Raw genomic sequence first — 17,595 nt, 5'->3', positions numbered from 1 at the left:
CTCTTAAGACAGGCAGGACCTGCCATTGCAGTGGGTTTTTGCCATGCTGTAATTTCTTTGTTGGGAACCAGGGCTCACCATGGATGAGCCTTAATCTTCACCTAGGAAATTGTGGCAAGCAAAAGAGCGCTGGGTGAGTCAGTGTCTCTGCAGCTTTTCTTTGGGATCAAACTAGTGAAACACTGAGGACATGTCTCCCAAAGGAACAACTGGGAGTTGCAGATCCATTGGATCTCCAGATTTTCCCCGAATATCTTAATGGAGAATTTTTCCAAATGAAAGAAGCAAAGTAAAGGCAGAAAAATGACAATGTTTTCTCTTGCTTACAGGAAAAAACACACTCAGATGGGCCCTAGGTTGGAATCCATCCCCACTTAGTCATGCCACAAAGTGCATTTATTTCCTACAGAAGCATCACACCAGTGTAATGCTGAGTCTATGAGGCACACTTATACTCCAACTGCACTGCAAAGGTAAAATATGTCAGATTTTACTTAAAACAGACAATATGTTTTATGACTTTAAAATGAAATCACAGAAGACCTAACTCCATCCAGCTGTTCTTAATAGAGCTTTTTTTCCCCCTTTGTTTTTCATTCTCTACCTTAATCCGCTTCAAAATTACCTCACAGTCTCATTCATTTTTTGCTTGTAACTTGATAACTCTTGCCAAAACAATGTATTGCATATTACAGGGTAAAAAACCTAAATTAAAGAACAGAGAAAGAAGTAGACAAAATGTATATTCATTAAAGCTGGTGATGCTGCCATGAAAATTTGCATAGCAACCTGCAACCAGGCCTGATAGAATTACAAATTTATCATGCCTTTGAAGGACAGATGAAACATTCCCACATTTTCTGCATCAGTCATTTCTATTCAGTTCAGCTTAGTATAAACAATTCCCCTTATTTTGCAACTAATTGAAGAATTAATACAAAAGGATTGAACACCTGTTGCTCTGTTGGCAGAAATCAGCAATTACAATGTTTCTTCCAGTGAACTTAAACTACAAAAGCAAAAAAAATTAAAATAACAAAAGAAAATGTACTGGTGACCAGAGTCTTTTTGAATCCACAGAGGATATTGCAGTTTTTACTCAGATTGTGAGTGGTCCCTGTTAGGCTTCACTGGTTGATGGAGGTCTCCCCTCTATCCTCCCATTTAGCCAGTGCTCCCTTAAGCATTTTCCATCAGCAAGGAGCAATTCTGACTCACTCAACCTCATCTCTCCTCTGTCCCATATACTTAAAATTCAGTCTGGATCCACCTGTCATGTAGATCCTCTTTATCAATTTCCTATCACAAAAATTAATCACTGCAAATAGGTGCTGTTAAAAAGATAAACTAAATCCATTTTCATCTCCTCCTGTTATTCCCTATCTAGAAAAGGGTTCAGGTAAACCTTAAGTTGGTAGGAGACAAACATAGGGACCTGTGAACAAGTGGTTTTTTTAATACACAGACATGGGAAGAAAACACAATCAAAATACAAGCAACCTTCTAATCCACTTAAACATTCTTAACTGTCCTTGCTGATGCAAAACATAAAACAACTAAACATTGGAAATATCAAACATCTTGTTATGTTTACCTCCAATAAAAGTAAAGTCAGAAATTCAGGGTTTCCAAACACCCTGAAAAGAGAACTGTTTGCTGGTAACCTGGCAGCTCCAGGAACAGATCCCTCACCCCTCTGTGGAACAGTCACATTTCCCCCTCTCCTCATCCCACAGGAGTCTGATCTGTCCCTGACCACAACCCCACAGGGGTGTTGTGCTCTGCTTTTTTGCAGAGCGCATGAACAAACCTAAGTCACTTTCCAGCAAAATTATCACCACTGCTGTCTTTAATGACAAATTATTCTTGAAAATAATACTCCTTTTCACTTTTTATGGAAAAGTATGTGGAAAAAGACAGTGTCTCTTTTTCCCAGCTATTATGGAATGAGCATCACTGTCTGGTGCAGATGCTCTGACTTTGGCAATAATGTGTGTTCCGTCTCACTGGGGAGGCCTCATCTTTGAGGTCAGCTCCAGAAGTAGCCCTCACTTAAAAAATCATGGTGAATATACAGGCACAGCTCTTTTCTCTCCTTCTTCATAGCTGTTTCTAGGAGTGGAAACACTCATTCTTTTTGTCTCTTTTTGTCAGGATACCTGCTTATTGGAGGTCCATATTAAGGGACATGTCTTTGTTTTTCCAGACAGGATGAGGAAGGCTGCAAACCAGAATGAAATGGGGTCACACAAATTGGGGCATAAACCTCCACAAGGCTAATTCTGTCTCCAGAGTCAGATGGGGATTTTTTTTTTCTTGGTTCATTCTGGTATTTCCTTAAAAAAAAGAAAAAAAAAAAAAAAAGCCTGCAGAAGAAAAAGCAGCATGCAGAAGGCACGCAGATAGAACACCAGGAATAAGGAGGGGTAATTTTGTCTATGGCACCCATTCCACATGGGTGGAGGCACCCAGTGCTGGGACCTGATACTGGGGGCAGTTTCCAGTGTTTTGGAGACCATTTGCACAGGGAGTGTGACTTCTCCAAGTCCTGCTGAGCTAGAAAGATGAATCAGGGCCTGAAACAGACGGGGGCATTTTGGGTCAGGTCTGACCCTGGCCTGACATTTGTTCTGATGTGCTGTGGAAGGACACAGGTGCTGAGACCCCAGAGTGGGGCTGGGCTGAGTCAGTGAGTCACAGGAAGGGGGGAACACAGGTGGGCCTGAAGGTTATTTGGATCTGTGCTCATAACATTGAGTTCTTCAGGCACAAAGAAATAATATCATAAATCCAGGGAAGACCAGCATCAGCTTGTGACATTGCCACTGTTATCCAAGCAGCAGCATGCAATATTTTCTGGAAAGCATTTTAAGGATAAAAGCAAATGTTCTTTTCCTTTTTCAAAAATATATAGACCTATATAGCCAGCAACAAAAAAATGTACAGGACAAGCTATTCCCTAAAGAAAGGAAAAAAGCATTAAATACTTGGTATTTTCCTGAGTTTATAAACCAAAATAAATTTTAAATCTTTTCTGTTAATGGTATTAAAATAATCTTCATTCTTTCCTTAAGTGTCTGCAGTACGTAGTCACAGTCCATTAAGGCAATGTGTCAGCATTGTTCATAACAGGATTTAAATGAAATAATCAAGTCATCAGGACTATTTCAACATCAATAAAGCCTCAGAGTGATCATTATGTACAGCCATGAAACAATACCTTTTTGCATACTTTCCCTGATCAGATTAAAGTGGTGATGAATTCCTCGATGGCTCAAGTGTGCTCCAAGGAAAGCTAGAAGGTTGTACAGTTAACTCCCAGGGTGTAACTCTAAACCATACAACCTACTACCTCAACCCGGATGCACACAGCTTCCGACGGTGACCATAAAGTCTTCTTCATTTCTTCAGCCTTTCTTTGAAATGTGACAGCAGCCACTGGCCTACATATTTCCCATGGGGGGAAGCTTTCCACTGCAGTTATTTCCCACTTTTCAGACCATAAGGTATATTCTTAGATAGATTTTTCTACTGCAGAAGTAGAACTTCTGTACTATCTTGTTTACATATGTATAAAGATATATACGTGTGCTGTGTGCGTATATATATGCATACATATTTGATAGGGATGGTGAAAACCCAGAACATCTCTGGAAATAAATAAGTATTTGGTGTTACTTTAAAATAAGAATAAAATATAAATGCCTTCTTTGTTTTTGAGTGTAATACCATGGAATGGCATATTTAATAAAGCCAGGGAATTGTATATACTACACTCCCTCGCTGGAAACCCTACAGTTCCCTCACGCCTCTTTCTAAATTTTAACAAGACATTAAGCCAAAGATGCTTAAAGCAACCTCCAAAAGAAGAAATCCCTTAATCAGGTTGGAAGGCAATGGACAAGAGAAGAATTTCAGAATCAGCACATGGTTCTGTACCCTCATTTGGGCTTGTTGTCAAACACCACTGCAGTGGGTGCTGCGTGAAGTTTTGCTAGATCACCACACTGACACAGACCCATAGAAGCGAGCTTGTGCAGTGCGTTTCAACACAAGATCGGATCTACGGGTTTATGCCAATTGGCATGGCTGCTTAGGGCTTTCCTCTTACAGGGACCGCAGCAGACTTCAAACAAACAAACATACCACGCGATGTGAGAACAAGTACCCAGGAGTGAAACATCTATTGCAAAGAAGGCTCCTCCAAGCTTAACTGCATAAATGGTGGAGGCAACAAACAAGCCAAACATTTGTTTAAAATAGTTTCTATTTGAAAATGGAAGGATTTTTATTTTTTTTTAACAGTTTAACGGCAAGAGATTGTTCTGTCTTCAGCTGGAACTAAACTAATGTGCTTTTGTCTGCTGTTTCCCTTACTGATGAACCCTCAACTCCCAACTTGCATCTGACTATGGTGTGCTCGACTGGAATCAAAAACTGGACATGTCATAGAAGCGAACAGTAAGGGTTTTCCTTCATGTCTGAGCTCATATCATGTACTACAATTCAAAATAAAATTCACCCCACCAAATCGGAGATGCAACAAGGCACAGTGGAGTGCTGCTCCTATACAACATTGTGATAACTGCATAGCTATTTCTTCATATTATACCACAACTAAAGTGCTGCTTGACAATAACTTGTTGATTGGATAACAGCCACTAAGCAATGCAAAGAAGTTAATTTGTATATTTTATTCACTAACCCTCCCACCAATGCAATTCCCTACTAATAAGAATGCAAGTGGAAATGCAATCTTGCAAAACTTCAGGGTTAACGCCTTCAACAAATCCATGCTTCTTCTGACAGGCAAGCAACTCACTAAAAATTATCCCACACTGAATGCAGGGCACCCTAAACAACAGACTGAAACCAGCTTCTTTGGGGCAAAACCCAGTAATTCAGAAGGGTGACACACAGACACAGTTTTATAACTTTCATACTCTAACCAAAAACATTGAAAAACACTGCACCTTTAAGCACAACACCTGACACATCAGAATAACTTGCAACAATATGAATGCAAAGGCATTTGTAAAATACAGCCATGAGATGCAGGTATAATTTTAAAACCAGGCACCATATAAAGGTGTCTTTTGATTTAAGCAGGTAACTGAAATCTGTATCTGAATAAAATTTTAATGCCTTCCTTCTTCTAGTTATCACCATAGTCCTAATTCTGCCATTGTTAATTGGGCAAAATACTTTTCAAGAGAATAAATGTTTGTCAGTAGCAAAGTTGTTTTACCAAGTCAATGTTTCATTTTCTTGCAGACTTCAACATGTATTTCTGGTTCAGTAATGACAGCTGAATATTAGTGAATTACCATTTCCTTCTCTTTTTTAAATTAGTGAATTAAATCTTGCATGTTCATACCCTCTTGCATTTTAAAATAACTTTAGTTATTTTCTAGAAAAGTCTCTTTTAAACCTGCTTGCACTTTCTATGCAACACATCAGCATTCAGAAGGAATGATATTTTTATAACTGCATTCTGCTGACACTGTACAGAATATGTAGAGACAAGCCCTCAAACTAGAATAGTTATCCTAGTATCAGAAATGAGTATGCAGACTGCATATACAACTTACTGAATGATTGTAGTGTTATAAAATTGCTTTTCCCATTTTCTTTCTTTTTTATTTTTGTGAATAGAAGATATATTTCATATTTGAAAAATGATTGGTCACTGCATTATAGTTACATAGTAGAAAGTAGATATATGTACTATAAATACATTAGTAATATGAGTATATTAGCAAATACATGTCTTATATTATATATCTTATTTATCTGCTAGGCCTAATCAAAGAACAAATTATGTTTTGATTTTTCAGTTAATTCTTAAGCTTCATGTAAACATACAGTATAAAGCCACATCTTTATGCAGTTACAGCTACACAATCTGCAACATTCCCAACAGCAAATAATGAGAGCAAAAGTTTAATGCACATCTCTGAAATTATATTTGTAGGATGTCTTAAGGAAATATTTTTTAAACTGTTTCAGGTTCTTGCCAATAGCTTTACTGTATAACCAAAAAAAAAAAAGAAAAAAGTTATTTAAGATCATTGTATTACCTTCGCTGAAATCTGGTATCATTAACTTCTTCATTTTCCTTTTTCATTTTAATTTTTCTTTCACTAAAATAAAAAAAAAAACAAACAAAAATTGTGAGAGAAAGATTTTGAAAAATCTGTTTTATGTCAAGTGTTTTCTGAACATGAAATAGACACAAAATTAGTAATTATTCTTCTAAGATTACAAACCCGACAGTGCTGAGGCCCCTCCTCAGGGCCATGGGAAGACATGCTGTGAACATGCATGCTTTGGAAAAGGGACTCTTTCTTTTATTATTTTCTAGCCTTTTTTTTAACCTGAAAATATTTAATTTCTATTAGGAATTTCAGAAGAGAAGGAGCAAACTTAACAAAAGGGAATACTTTTTATCAAGCAGTGAACACAATGAGGTAATTAGGTACGGAACTTCAGAAAAATACGGGCATAAACTAAGTGGCTAAAATTAAGAAACATTTGCAAAAACTTATTGGTAGGGGGGATTGGGGGATTGTCTGACCAGATAGAGAAATTTGAAAAGTTATTTTAAGCTAATGCAAGCCTTGGTTTCCCAACAGGCTTAGGTATTAATGACAAACAAAACTATTCCAACAAAGTATAGGGGAGGGCAGTATCACCATAAACCTAAGAAACACTTTCTGGTTGAAAATGGGTATATGGAGTTGTATGTGTCATATATATATATAAGGTCTCTATTTAGCAATTTCCCAGAATTCATTGCAGAACAAAAAAAATATAAAGTAGCAAAACTAGCATATAATCTTATAATCATATAATCTATAATCTTAGAAATTACTCTCTACTCAGTAATGCATAAAAAGTGAAGAACATGTTAAAACAGATCTATTTCATAAAGAATATTTATAAAGCCTTTTATTATAGATGAAAATATCATTAATATTTTGAAAAAAACCCAACAAATGTAAGAGTTTCTGATGAAAGAGATGCTATAATTTCCAAGTCATTTCTAGCTAAGAACATCTGTATTTTTAACATAAATTAAAAAGACTAAGATAATAATAATAATAAAATAATCCAAATAACGTAAAACACCAATTTGGCCAAGATTTTCAAAATCTGTGAGTCAGAATGAATTTTGTTACATAGTCTTCTAATTGCTTAGGAATATGTTACAACAAACAGACAAATGCCTTAAGTAAAAGGCTCTACTAAAGCGTCATATGCTCAAAACTTACTTCAACTGTACATGCACTTATCACAAACATCCTGAATGGGTATCTTAAATACTGTTTTCAGCTATTCCTGGACAAGGGCTCCTTTTCCAAATATCTTGAAATAGTTACTGCTACTGGCTGCAAACCAGGCGTGCTTCATGAATGTCCCAATAATGTGCCTTTTATTCCAGTGCTTATCACACTGATTTCTTTGTAACAGATTTAGATATAAACTGTAAGAAACTCATATTTGAATTAACTCCGTTACAACTTTAATATACAGGCTACAAGAGCGATCCTTTCCTGCAGCTTAACACGATTTTTTTTTCACTTCTGCTCTTTAGAAACTGAAAGCATGAGTCACACTGTAAAAAAAGAATTTAATTTCCTTAGCAACCAGATCTAAATACCCACAACTTTCTTAGAGATAACCAAAGCTTGGACTGAGTAAATGTAACATTAAGGTCTTTGCATAACTCCAGTGCTTAGCTAAGACAAAATGTGCCTAACCACTTATTTCTACAGACCCTCGATTTTTTGTTTACTTTCTATCTTTAGCAGCATTAGATCAAACACACCCCCAAAAAGTTAGTTTTAAAAAGTGTGAAGAGAAGACTACGTTAAAATTAAGACACAAGAACTCAGTTGCAGAACAACACGTTTAAAACAGCTTAAAAAAAAGAAAAAGAGGAAAAAAAGAAACAGAAGCTATACCTGATATGAAAGGTACGTGTTCACCCAGTGCCAAATACTGCTATGTGAGCAATAGTGAAAAAACCATGCAAACAAACAAAAAATTAGTTCCATCTTTCTTTTTTCTTGTTTTGTTTTTACTTAAAGAAACAATCTCCTGTGCTCATTTTGTTACACTGTTTTAAGAAGCTCTAACACGTCCTGATGCCTCTGTAGTGGAACATGCCAGATTTTTTTTTTTTTTTTTGGAAGCAGGAGAGTCACTTTTTTTTTCTGTACTCTTGTATGTAGGACAAACTCAGATTTGTCTCTTCTTCTTAGGGCTCCTGTTCTTTCTCGGAAGAAGACCAGGATGCCTGTCTTCTCTCTCTCTCGCTCTTCTCGGAATTCCAGGCACAAAGCACTGCGCAAAAGCTGCACCAATCCTTGCCGCAACTGCCTGCCCAGGACAAGAGGTGGGGAGAGACCAGAAAATTCACCTCGTCCCTGTGCCGGTTTTATAAATGGGGCTTGCACAAATGTGCCGGAGCAAAGGGGTGAAAAGGCAGGGTGCCAGTTTGCTACACTAGGCTGCAATGATCTCATGTTCAATGCTGTCGCCCCGTTTGCCCAGTTCAAACGCCTGTTCATTAAACAGAAGAAGAAAAAAAAAAAAAAAAAAAAAAAAAGAAAACCCAGAAAAATAAAAAAAAATAAAAACTTTTATCCTTCAGACACTCAGGAGGGCTGCTCTAAACTACACGTCACCAATAAAAAAAGAAAACGTGCAGTTCTAAAATGCAGTTATGAAGTATAATTATTCTGCTTATATTTTCTTTCTTTCTTTTTTCTATCTGGAGATAAGAAGCAGAATTTATCAGGCGTGAAAGGGACAGCCTCCTGGTGGTGTGCCAAAAAAGCCAGAATAAAGGCAAAGTTGTGCTTCAAAGCTCAATTGCTTGCTGAGTCTGGCTAAAGTCAAGTATTAAGATCCACCATTTTCTGAGCCATGTAAGAAAAGAGGAAAAAAGTCAGAACGGGCACTGCTTTCCAAGTCTCCGTTGGCACCATCACAAAATCTCAGCCGTAAGGTCACATGATGCTCTGCCAAATGTGGAGTGCATTCCCATAAACCATTCTGCTGATACTGCGAAGGCAGCTATTGTCTAGTTTGTACCCAAAGTTCAGCCCACTCTTCATTGAATTAGCTGAAAAACGCATCACCTTTGGGGGTTGGGAGCCATGGAAACGTCTACCTGGCAGGCTGCCCACTTTTTCTGCCCAACAACCAGAGATGGAATTGTGCTGCCTAATGTAATGATGACGAGGAATGTGAAGAGTCGTCCAAAGTGAATCTGATTCTTGCAAAGCCTGCTTCATTTGCACAGCAAACTCTGGCTTCTTGTCGTTAAAAAGGGGAGGGGGAAGGGTAGAAGAAAAAAAAAAAAAGCTCCTTTCTCCTAAATGTAGCAATTAAAGGTCTAGTAAACATGCCTAGTATGCAACTTTCTTTCATAACATACTGAAATGGTTCCCAAAATAAAGCACTTGGTATAGCACAAGTTTTCTGATTTAAAGCAGCACTCGCTTCTCCCCAGATTAATGTGACATCCCCTGGACATTTTTTTTCTCCCTAAGAAAAATAAGAAAAGGAAAAAACCCTACACAGCAGATCTCTCATCTCTTCTTTTTACCTGTCTTTATTACTTCCTGATTTTATCTAACACAAATTATACATGCATGCGGCAATACCCACCAGTAACGGTGGGGCTGCAATCTCCCTCAAAGCAGTCTCCTGAGAAAATTGCTTGTGTTTCCAGCAACACAAAACTCTTCTTCTGAGCCCTCTTATCTTCACCAGCGAGTGGGACAGCTGGTCTGCAAGTTTGCAAACCAGCACATTTGAAACCAGTCAGCACCCTCCCTTCTTCAAAATACATTTAAACTGAATTTTGTGAAAAGAGATGCAATCAGGCAGAATTTATAAATGATGCAAGTTACTAAATAGACTAAGTAATAGACATTACTCTTCTGCTACAGACCTGAAATTTCTATTTTGCCCAGCTATTGTTCTACAGTAAAATGTCACGGAAAATGTCACTTCCAAATGAAAATACCACATAACCTACTGAGCAACAAACACATGCTCTCCCAGCACCTGAAAACCTCATACAGAAGAATTGACCTCAGAGCTTTGTGTTGTCAACAAATGAGTTTACTGTTTCTACACCATGAACTTTAATAGCTACTGCAAAAAGCCATGTTAAAAACGTGGCAATTTCTCTGATCCTCGCATTAATAAAAATGGAGCTGTGGGAGGAGTCTCCCTACCTATTAGAAGAAAAGGCAAACAAACTAGGAGATAACAGGCTAGAAACTGCAGTGTGAGGACAGGAAAACCCATTCCCAGAGACACTGCAGGCTATAATTCTCCAGCTCAGCTACTTTTATGTTTTGTTTTACAGTTCTTTCCAGTTGCACTTTATTTACCTGGAGGAAATTGAAGGTTCATTACCAAAGGAAGGAAGTGTGAGAAAGGGGGCTTTGAAGTGGAGGGAGATTGTTATGATGGTGGCGCAGCCCTCAGAGTGAGGTCCTGAGGCTGTCATCCAGCTGGGACTAGGACAGTGCACATGGCAGCCTGGCAGCACAGGTCACACCCTGCCTTGCTCCTGGCCCATCCTGGAGGCTGGGACCTCGGTTTCTGGGAAGGCAAGTGAGACTGGGAGGGGGAGAACACTTGGAGCAGCCTCTATAGATGGTGGTGGCGTTGATGGTGGGACCTCAAGGATGGGGAGAAGGCACAACCACTCCAGCCCAGCAGGGGCAAGGGGATGGGAGGTGTTAGGTACAACATTAGGGGATGGAAGTGACCCTGCTCTGTCTGCTGAGCCAGTGCTCATGGGGTCAGCCCCACTCTGGTCAGCTGGTGGGAGCTGTCAGTCAGAAGGGAAGCTTGCTATGGCTCCAGAAAATCAGTTCATGGCTTAGTTTGCCTCTTTTCCAGCTTTGGAGGTTTTCAAGGACCAGTAGCTGGAAGAAAGCCCTCTGATGCACTGACATGGTGTAAGCTCTCTCAAATGGTCTTCCAGACTGCAATGCCATGTGTGTGGCTTTGAATCCAGACTTCCTTTCCTTTTCCCTACGAACTAAAGATGTCTGAACAGGTGCCACCAGGAAATAAGTGGAAATGCTGTTTATCACTCCAGCTGCTTGCCTCAAGACCCATGGCTTGGACCACAGGGATCACAGTGACCTCCAAGGACCACAACCAAGCTCTGTGTGTCATTACCCCTCAGCCACAAGAACGAAGCAAGAGGAGATTCATCCATAAAGGTCTTTGAGATTTAATAACATATCTTTGCGATTATTTAGAAATAAATTAATATTTACAGGCTCAGAAAATTCAGCCGAATGTCTATAATTGACAGTTCTGTAGAAACTGAAACTTGAGTTTAAATTCTATCACTTTAGCAGTTTTCTTATTGATTTGAACAAAAATCAAACCAAATTTTTACTTTTTTTCTTTTCTAATAGGGCACCTGGGACTTAAGTTCAGTTCATCCCACCTTATATTTTACTATTAACCATAAAAATGTTTAGGGTGTAATACATCTCCAACAGAACCACCCATATACCCAGGTACATTTTGAACCATGGTGAAAAATAAGGGTTTCAGTAGAATTGAGTAAAAATCTCCAAGTAAACAACAATGAATTAATACCCTGCTCAAATTTGCTACTGTTATTCAATGGTAATACATGAAAAGACAAGAGAACAGTCTGACTTTCAGACCTCAGAAGGATATTTGCCAATAATTACAAATAGTAGACAGTCTGAACTGGGCAAATCTGAATAGCAGTTTTTGAGGAGTGACAGGCACAGCATCCTACAGTCTTTTTTTTTATTTTCCATGTGTGGAAAAACACTTCAACATGTGGCTAGCCCTCAATAATGAGTACCGACTTCACCAATATTCGAGAAGGATTTTAAAAAGCTGTTAAAATATCACTTGCATATGTGCCTGACAACAATTAGGGATGTAGATGAACCTCAGAGTGCTTTGCCTATGAACTAATTCACGGGCAGCACAAAGGGAACCAAGATCTTGTGTCTGTGGGAGTGCCTGGCCCTGCTCGTGCACAGCTGGAGGAGGCAGGGAGGCCGGGTGGAGGGAAGCTGCACAGAAACAGCCTCTCCCTGGGAGAACAGGGCACTGATCCTTCCTCTGCTCAGGAGGCAGCAAGAGGAATGCAAGGAGGATGGGAAACTTGGGCTGTGCCGTGCGTTTCTGGTCACAGACAAATATAGTTGCAAATACAGTTCCCACAGAACAACCATCACCCCAAAATTCTCAGGTTAAAAGGCTAAACAATAGGAAAGGAAAAATCAGAGTATTCCCTGGGCATGGCAACCCACACAAGATATGACAGAAAATCTGACAGAGAATGGGAAAGAAATGCAACAGCCATGCTGGTGTGAAGGGAGAGGTACAAAGGGAATCTCTGCTCTTTACATGGCTGTTCTTCAACATGAAAACAAAACTAGCAAGTTTAAAACTTTAAACCAACAAGTTAAAAATTAAAAATGCACAAAGTGAAGAGGACATGCAAGTGCTGGGTATATTGCACATTTCTGGATAACTTTAACATGCTATATTGCACAGCATAACACATTAGAACTAAATGGTCTTGCTCTGCAGATCACATTCTCAAAGACCCTAGTGTACAGAGGTGACAAAAATTATTTGTAAAATGCATGCAAATTAAAAGTTATCATCTGCTAGCTACTTTAATTTTATCCCCAAATGGCACTATGCCTTCTGTTTTTTTCTGCCTTAAGGTTAACAGCACCGAATTAAGAGACTTAAGCAAGATGCTCTGTGGTAAGAGCCAGAGATGTCATTCCTTTTAAATTTAAGTGTAATTTCCCCTTCCTGAAATTTCCATGAAGAATTTTGTTTTAAATTCCTTCTCCTCTAAACTTTTCACTGTGTTGTTTGAAACTTATTTAACTTTTGGCCTATGGCTTTATGGCTGGGTACCAGCTCTTCACAATCTTCTTTCTGCCTTGCCACTGGATTAAGACAGTCTTTAGAAACACATAGCAATGGAAAACTGAATAATGCACATCCAGCACTCTTGTTCAGACAATAAAAGGCTTGTTCATGGATTTTTTAAGATTATCTTTTCCCTTAAGTGTGCAGATATTCATAAATAACAAAGGGTACAAATAAAATGAAATTAAACCACTACTGAAAATTCAGATGAGCCTCTTCAGTAACTCTTGCATTGTATAAAGAAAGTACCAGGAGCAAAAAGGAGACACCCTTCTCTTCTCCACAAGGAAACACAGTTGTGGTAGAACAAACAGCATGGCTGCAGGAGAGCTCGTTTGGAGATGAGTTCATAGCGAGGCCCAAGCAAAAGCCAGGCTCTATCACTACTCACCATCCCTTAGAAAAACTTTTAGTCTTTTACAGGTGATAATTCAGGCACAAGGAGATATGTCCCTTTCTCCACAAGCAACAACACAGTGGCTCAGAGAGGTAGAAATGCCATGGTGTTCTATCAATCCAAACCTGAGGCTAGGAAGATCTTTGCCACAGACATTTCCTTCAACATACTTGTTCCAGCTCTGATTTATTTAATTACTCTCACTCCAGAAACATTAAGTTCACAGCAAGAGATAAAACATCCAATCCCCTCACATATACCCAGTCTTAGATGTAGAAAAACACTTACATTCACTTTATCTTGTTTGTCTCTTCTGGGTTTAAGTGCAAATATTACTGAGCATTATCATCGCCATTCAATAGAAGAAAAATTCTGAACCGTCTATTTTTTCCCCTAAATTTAAAATATTTTAGCACATAACTCCTCAAAATTTCTAGGTAGCATGGCAGTTAAATGTTTTTACCAGATTCAGAGGCAAAGGAGCCAAAGATTAACTTGTTTTCAGAAACAACATTACTGTACTGAGCACAGAACACCTGACACTGCTCAGTGATAAGTACACTGCACTGAATCACAAGTACTACCTTGAATTAGATAATTTCTAAATAACACCCACACAGTTTACACCAACTTGACCATTACCTTTGAAAATTGAAATCTGAAGATGACTTGGTATAGTTCCTGGTCATTAGAGTGGGAAGACAGTGCACACAGAATATCAGCTAGCAAAGAGGGTAAACAACAAATCCTCCTTACATGCCTTCTACTTGTGATAAACAAAGCACTGCCTGTCTTTTCCAAATATGTCTTCAAAACAAGGACAAGTATAACCAGAAAGGAAGCCAGGAACTTTTATGGATTCCTGATTTAGCAGCATGCCTAGTGCCTAGACCTGTCCCAGTATAGCTCCCATCCCAATGATCCCCTTCAAAACCAGCAGCAATGCTGCTCTGAGCTCATGCACGTGTGCAAAGAACACTATCACAACAACAATCCTCTCCCAAGCTTCAGGAGGAAAAATCCTCAGGGGCCTGGGACAGCACAGATAGGACTCAACACAAAGCCCAGATGACTTCTTGCTCCCTTCTGCCCACTTATGTAGCAAGGGTCCCCCAAAGCCACTTATTTTTCTTAGGACTCATTCTTCCCTGAATACAGACTGTAATATAAAAGATATTAGAGGGTCCTTCTTTGGACCATTGATTTATCTGTCACTGATAAAGAGTTGGTTTGTTTTTTATTTCATACTTTTCCTCTATGAACATGTATGAATCCTGGCTACTTATACCCCAAAATCTTATAAAATGTTATCTAAGAGGATCGTTTTGCTTAGCTGCCTTGAACCAAAAGTAGAGCACAAGCTGTGTGTCACCTATCCCCTGACTGCTATAAATGACACAGTCTTACACCTCAGTATGGCAGAGTTCATTGGCAAAAAAGAGAAAATTCAAATTTTTAAACCATAGTTAATTATTTCAAGAAGGAAATGGCATGCATCTCTTATTTTCCTTATTTTCCTACAGTTCTGGACAGTATTTTCCGAAACATCATAATGTTTTCCAGGTAGATGCATATGTACATGCATACAAAAATATCCCACACATTTTCTTATTTTAATTACATAAAAAATATGGGACTTGTGCATGCACTTTGCTGGGTTACATTCCCAGCAGGTTGAGTTCTATTAGCCTGAAAAAACTGCTCAGGTCATAACTCTTAGTTGAAAAGAAAGAACATGTGCATTATAGTCCAATGCAAGGTGTGTTTTTGATTCAGCAGACCAAAGTATCAAGTAGTTTTGAAGTAAAAATGGTTAGAACAGTTTTAAATATAGCATTACTCAATTTCCCTACTGTGAATTCTTGATTCTGCAAAATATTCTCACCCATAGCAGCACAATCCCTCAAACCTAGATCTTAAAGTACTTTTATATTAAAGAAATTAACACTTCGTACATTGAAATGTTTTAAATATTCATTCTAGATTTTGACTTCTTCAGTGGTTTTAGTACAAACAGCTACATTTGCAGTTATTTTTTAGTTTGAACTGACTTAATTTTGTGAGGAAAACCCACACTTCAAAATCAACATCCCCAGCTAACCTGAACAACAGAGATAGAGGCAGAGGAGATCAAAGGCACGGAGCCTTCTTGTAAGATTGAGCAGGCTATGAGTGATCAAAGGCAGGGAAGAGAGGACTCTGGATCTTAACTCCTACTTCCACTATACATGTATAATTTACAGGCTATTGACTTGTGGAGGGGGAACTATTTATACACTAAATATAGTTTAAAGCCTGAAAAGTTATTTGAAATACAAAAATTAACTTGGTTGTTTAAAATATATAGGCAGTGTCTTTTAAAATCCCATTTTCCAATAGGGAATGCTGTTAATATAGGCAGTATTTTTTTCAATAAACTGTCTCTTTCTGACAAAATCAAACATATAAAAAGACACACAATGGCTGGTGGGTGTCATCACAAAGATATTGTGCTCTTTGGAAGGGATAATTCACAGGAATAAGGGAAAATTCATGTTCTGAGTAAAGACATACTAGTTATACTAACTTTGGGGAAAATTTAGTGCAATATAACCCAAAATCACGGAATCACAGAATAGTTTGGGTTGGAAGAGACCTTGAAGAACATCTCATTCCAAATCCCTGTTATGGCCACCTTCCACTAGACCAGGTTGCTCCATCCAATCTGGCCTTGAACACTCCCAGGGATGGGGCATCCACAGCTTCTCTGGGCAGCCTGTGCCAGGGCCTCACCACCCTCAGAGGGAAGAATTTCTCCCTAATATCTGATCTAAACCTACTCTCTGTCAGTTTGAAGCCATTCCCCCATGCCCTATTGCTCCAGGCCTTTGTAAAGAGTTTCTGACCATCTTTCTTGAATGTTTGCTTCAGATGCTGAAAGGCCACAACTAAGTTACCCCAGAGCCTGCTCTTTTCCAGGCTGAGCAAGCTCAGTTCTCTCAGCCTTTCCTCATAGGAGAGTTCTTAATCTCTTTGTCAAATTAAAGTTCTACACTATTTCTGTGAAATTCACATTGTGCAGTCATATCAGGGCATTTCTTTAGCTTTTGCCTCACACATTTTAGCAATATTCCTGTGTACAAGCAGACTTCCTTCCATAAGAGTTTTCACATCTTCCCATACAGGATCTTCAAATCAGCACTGGGATCAGCTATCATGCAATCAGCTGAGTATCTTAGCTACCAGATCCTTGGTTACTTTGTCATCCCTCTCTATCAGAATAAAGTTCTGTACTTGACAAAACATTTCTAATTTTTTTTTTTCCTACAAACAAAGGAACTGTTGCCCTCAGGTTTTGATTTGGCCAATCAGGTAAAAATATTTACTCAGAAAATCCTGAATAACTACATAAATATCAAACATTATGTGTACATTAGTGAAAGAATTCAAATTCAGTAATGATATTCATGTAACTTGTGATTTCACAGCTTATTTAATTTTATGATATTACATATTTCTTCTTCTCGAGATACATTCACACACTGTGAATTTCAGGCTAATATCCAAATTTTGTTTTTGGTGGAGAGACAGGAGCCTCATCACAGCCAAGATTGCCATAGTGTAGCTGAAAACACATCTGACTTGAAGAGATTGTTCTAGTTCACACTCAACAGCAAAGCTGAGCTTGGGCAAAGGGTGACACATAAATAAGCACAGAATGATTATTGAAGGACCTGAAACATGCTGAACCATTAGCCAAAACCAGGCAGCACAGTAGGTTAGTCATTGGTTTGAAATTTTCAGTACTGGATGAATGACCAGCACAAAGGAGATTTCAGAGGACCAACAAGCATCATGTACCTAAATTATGTTTTTTTCTTTCCTAATAATAAATAGAAGACCTTTATTTCTTGTTTCAAACTGGGACAAGAGTCCTCAGTTGCCTTTCAACTTCTGTCTGGAATTCTGAACCATTAGCTTACACAGACTGCATAAACTTGAGAACATTAAAGGCTTTTTATGTTAAACTTGCACAGTACCTAGGTCTTTGGGATCAAAGTCAAGAATTTGCATTTTTTTCATTACAACAAAAACATGTAAAGTAAAATTTGGACAAGAGGAATCCGGTATGAATATAACACTTTTTGATCACTACCAAGTATATCCTGGCTTAAAAGCTGGGAGGCAGGGCCTGTTCCAGTGGCTCAGAGATAGGTATCTACAGAAAAATCTGC

The 17,595-nt window shown here is 38.5% G+C and overlaps 1 long non-coding RNA gene across 1 annotated transcript in view; it reads right to left on the bottom strand.

The window, feature by feature from the left end:
* LOC128933476 (uncharacterized) overlaps window positions 1–17,595 on the bottom strand; it is a 175,121-nt gene that overhangs the window by 32,245 nt on the left and 125,281 nt on the right. Inside the window, exon 5 of the long non-coding RNA XR_008482786.1 lies at window positions 6,081–6,143. This is a non-coding gene — a long non-coding RNA (uncharacterized LOC128933476). The remainder of the gene's footprint in view (window positions 1–6,080; window positions 6,144–17,595) is intronic.

This window comes from Melozone crissalis, unplaced genomic scaffold (genome assembly GCF_028551555.1).
Source record: "Melozone crissalis strain CALT ecotype California unplaced genomic scaffold, PUWL_Pcris_2 ptg000009l_1, whole genome shotgun sequence".
Taxonomy (NCBI): Eukaryota; Metazoa; Chordata; class Aves; order Passeriformes; family Passerellidae; genus Melozone; species Melozone crissalis.
This window is presented reverse-complemented; position numbering and strand designations above follow the sequence as displayed.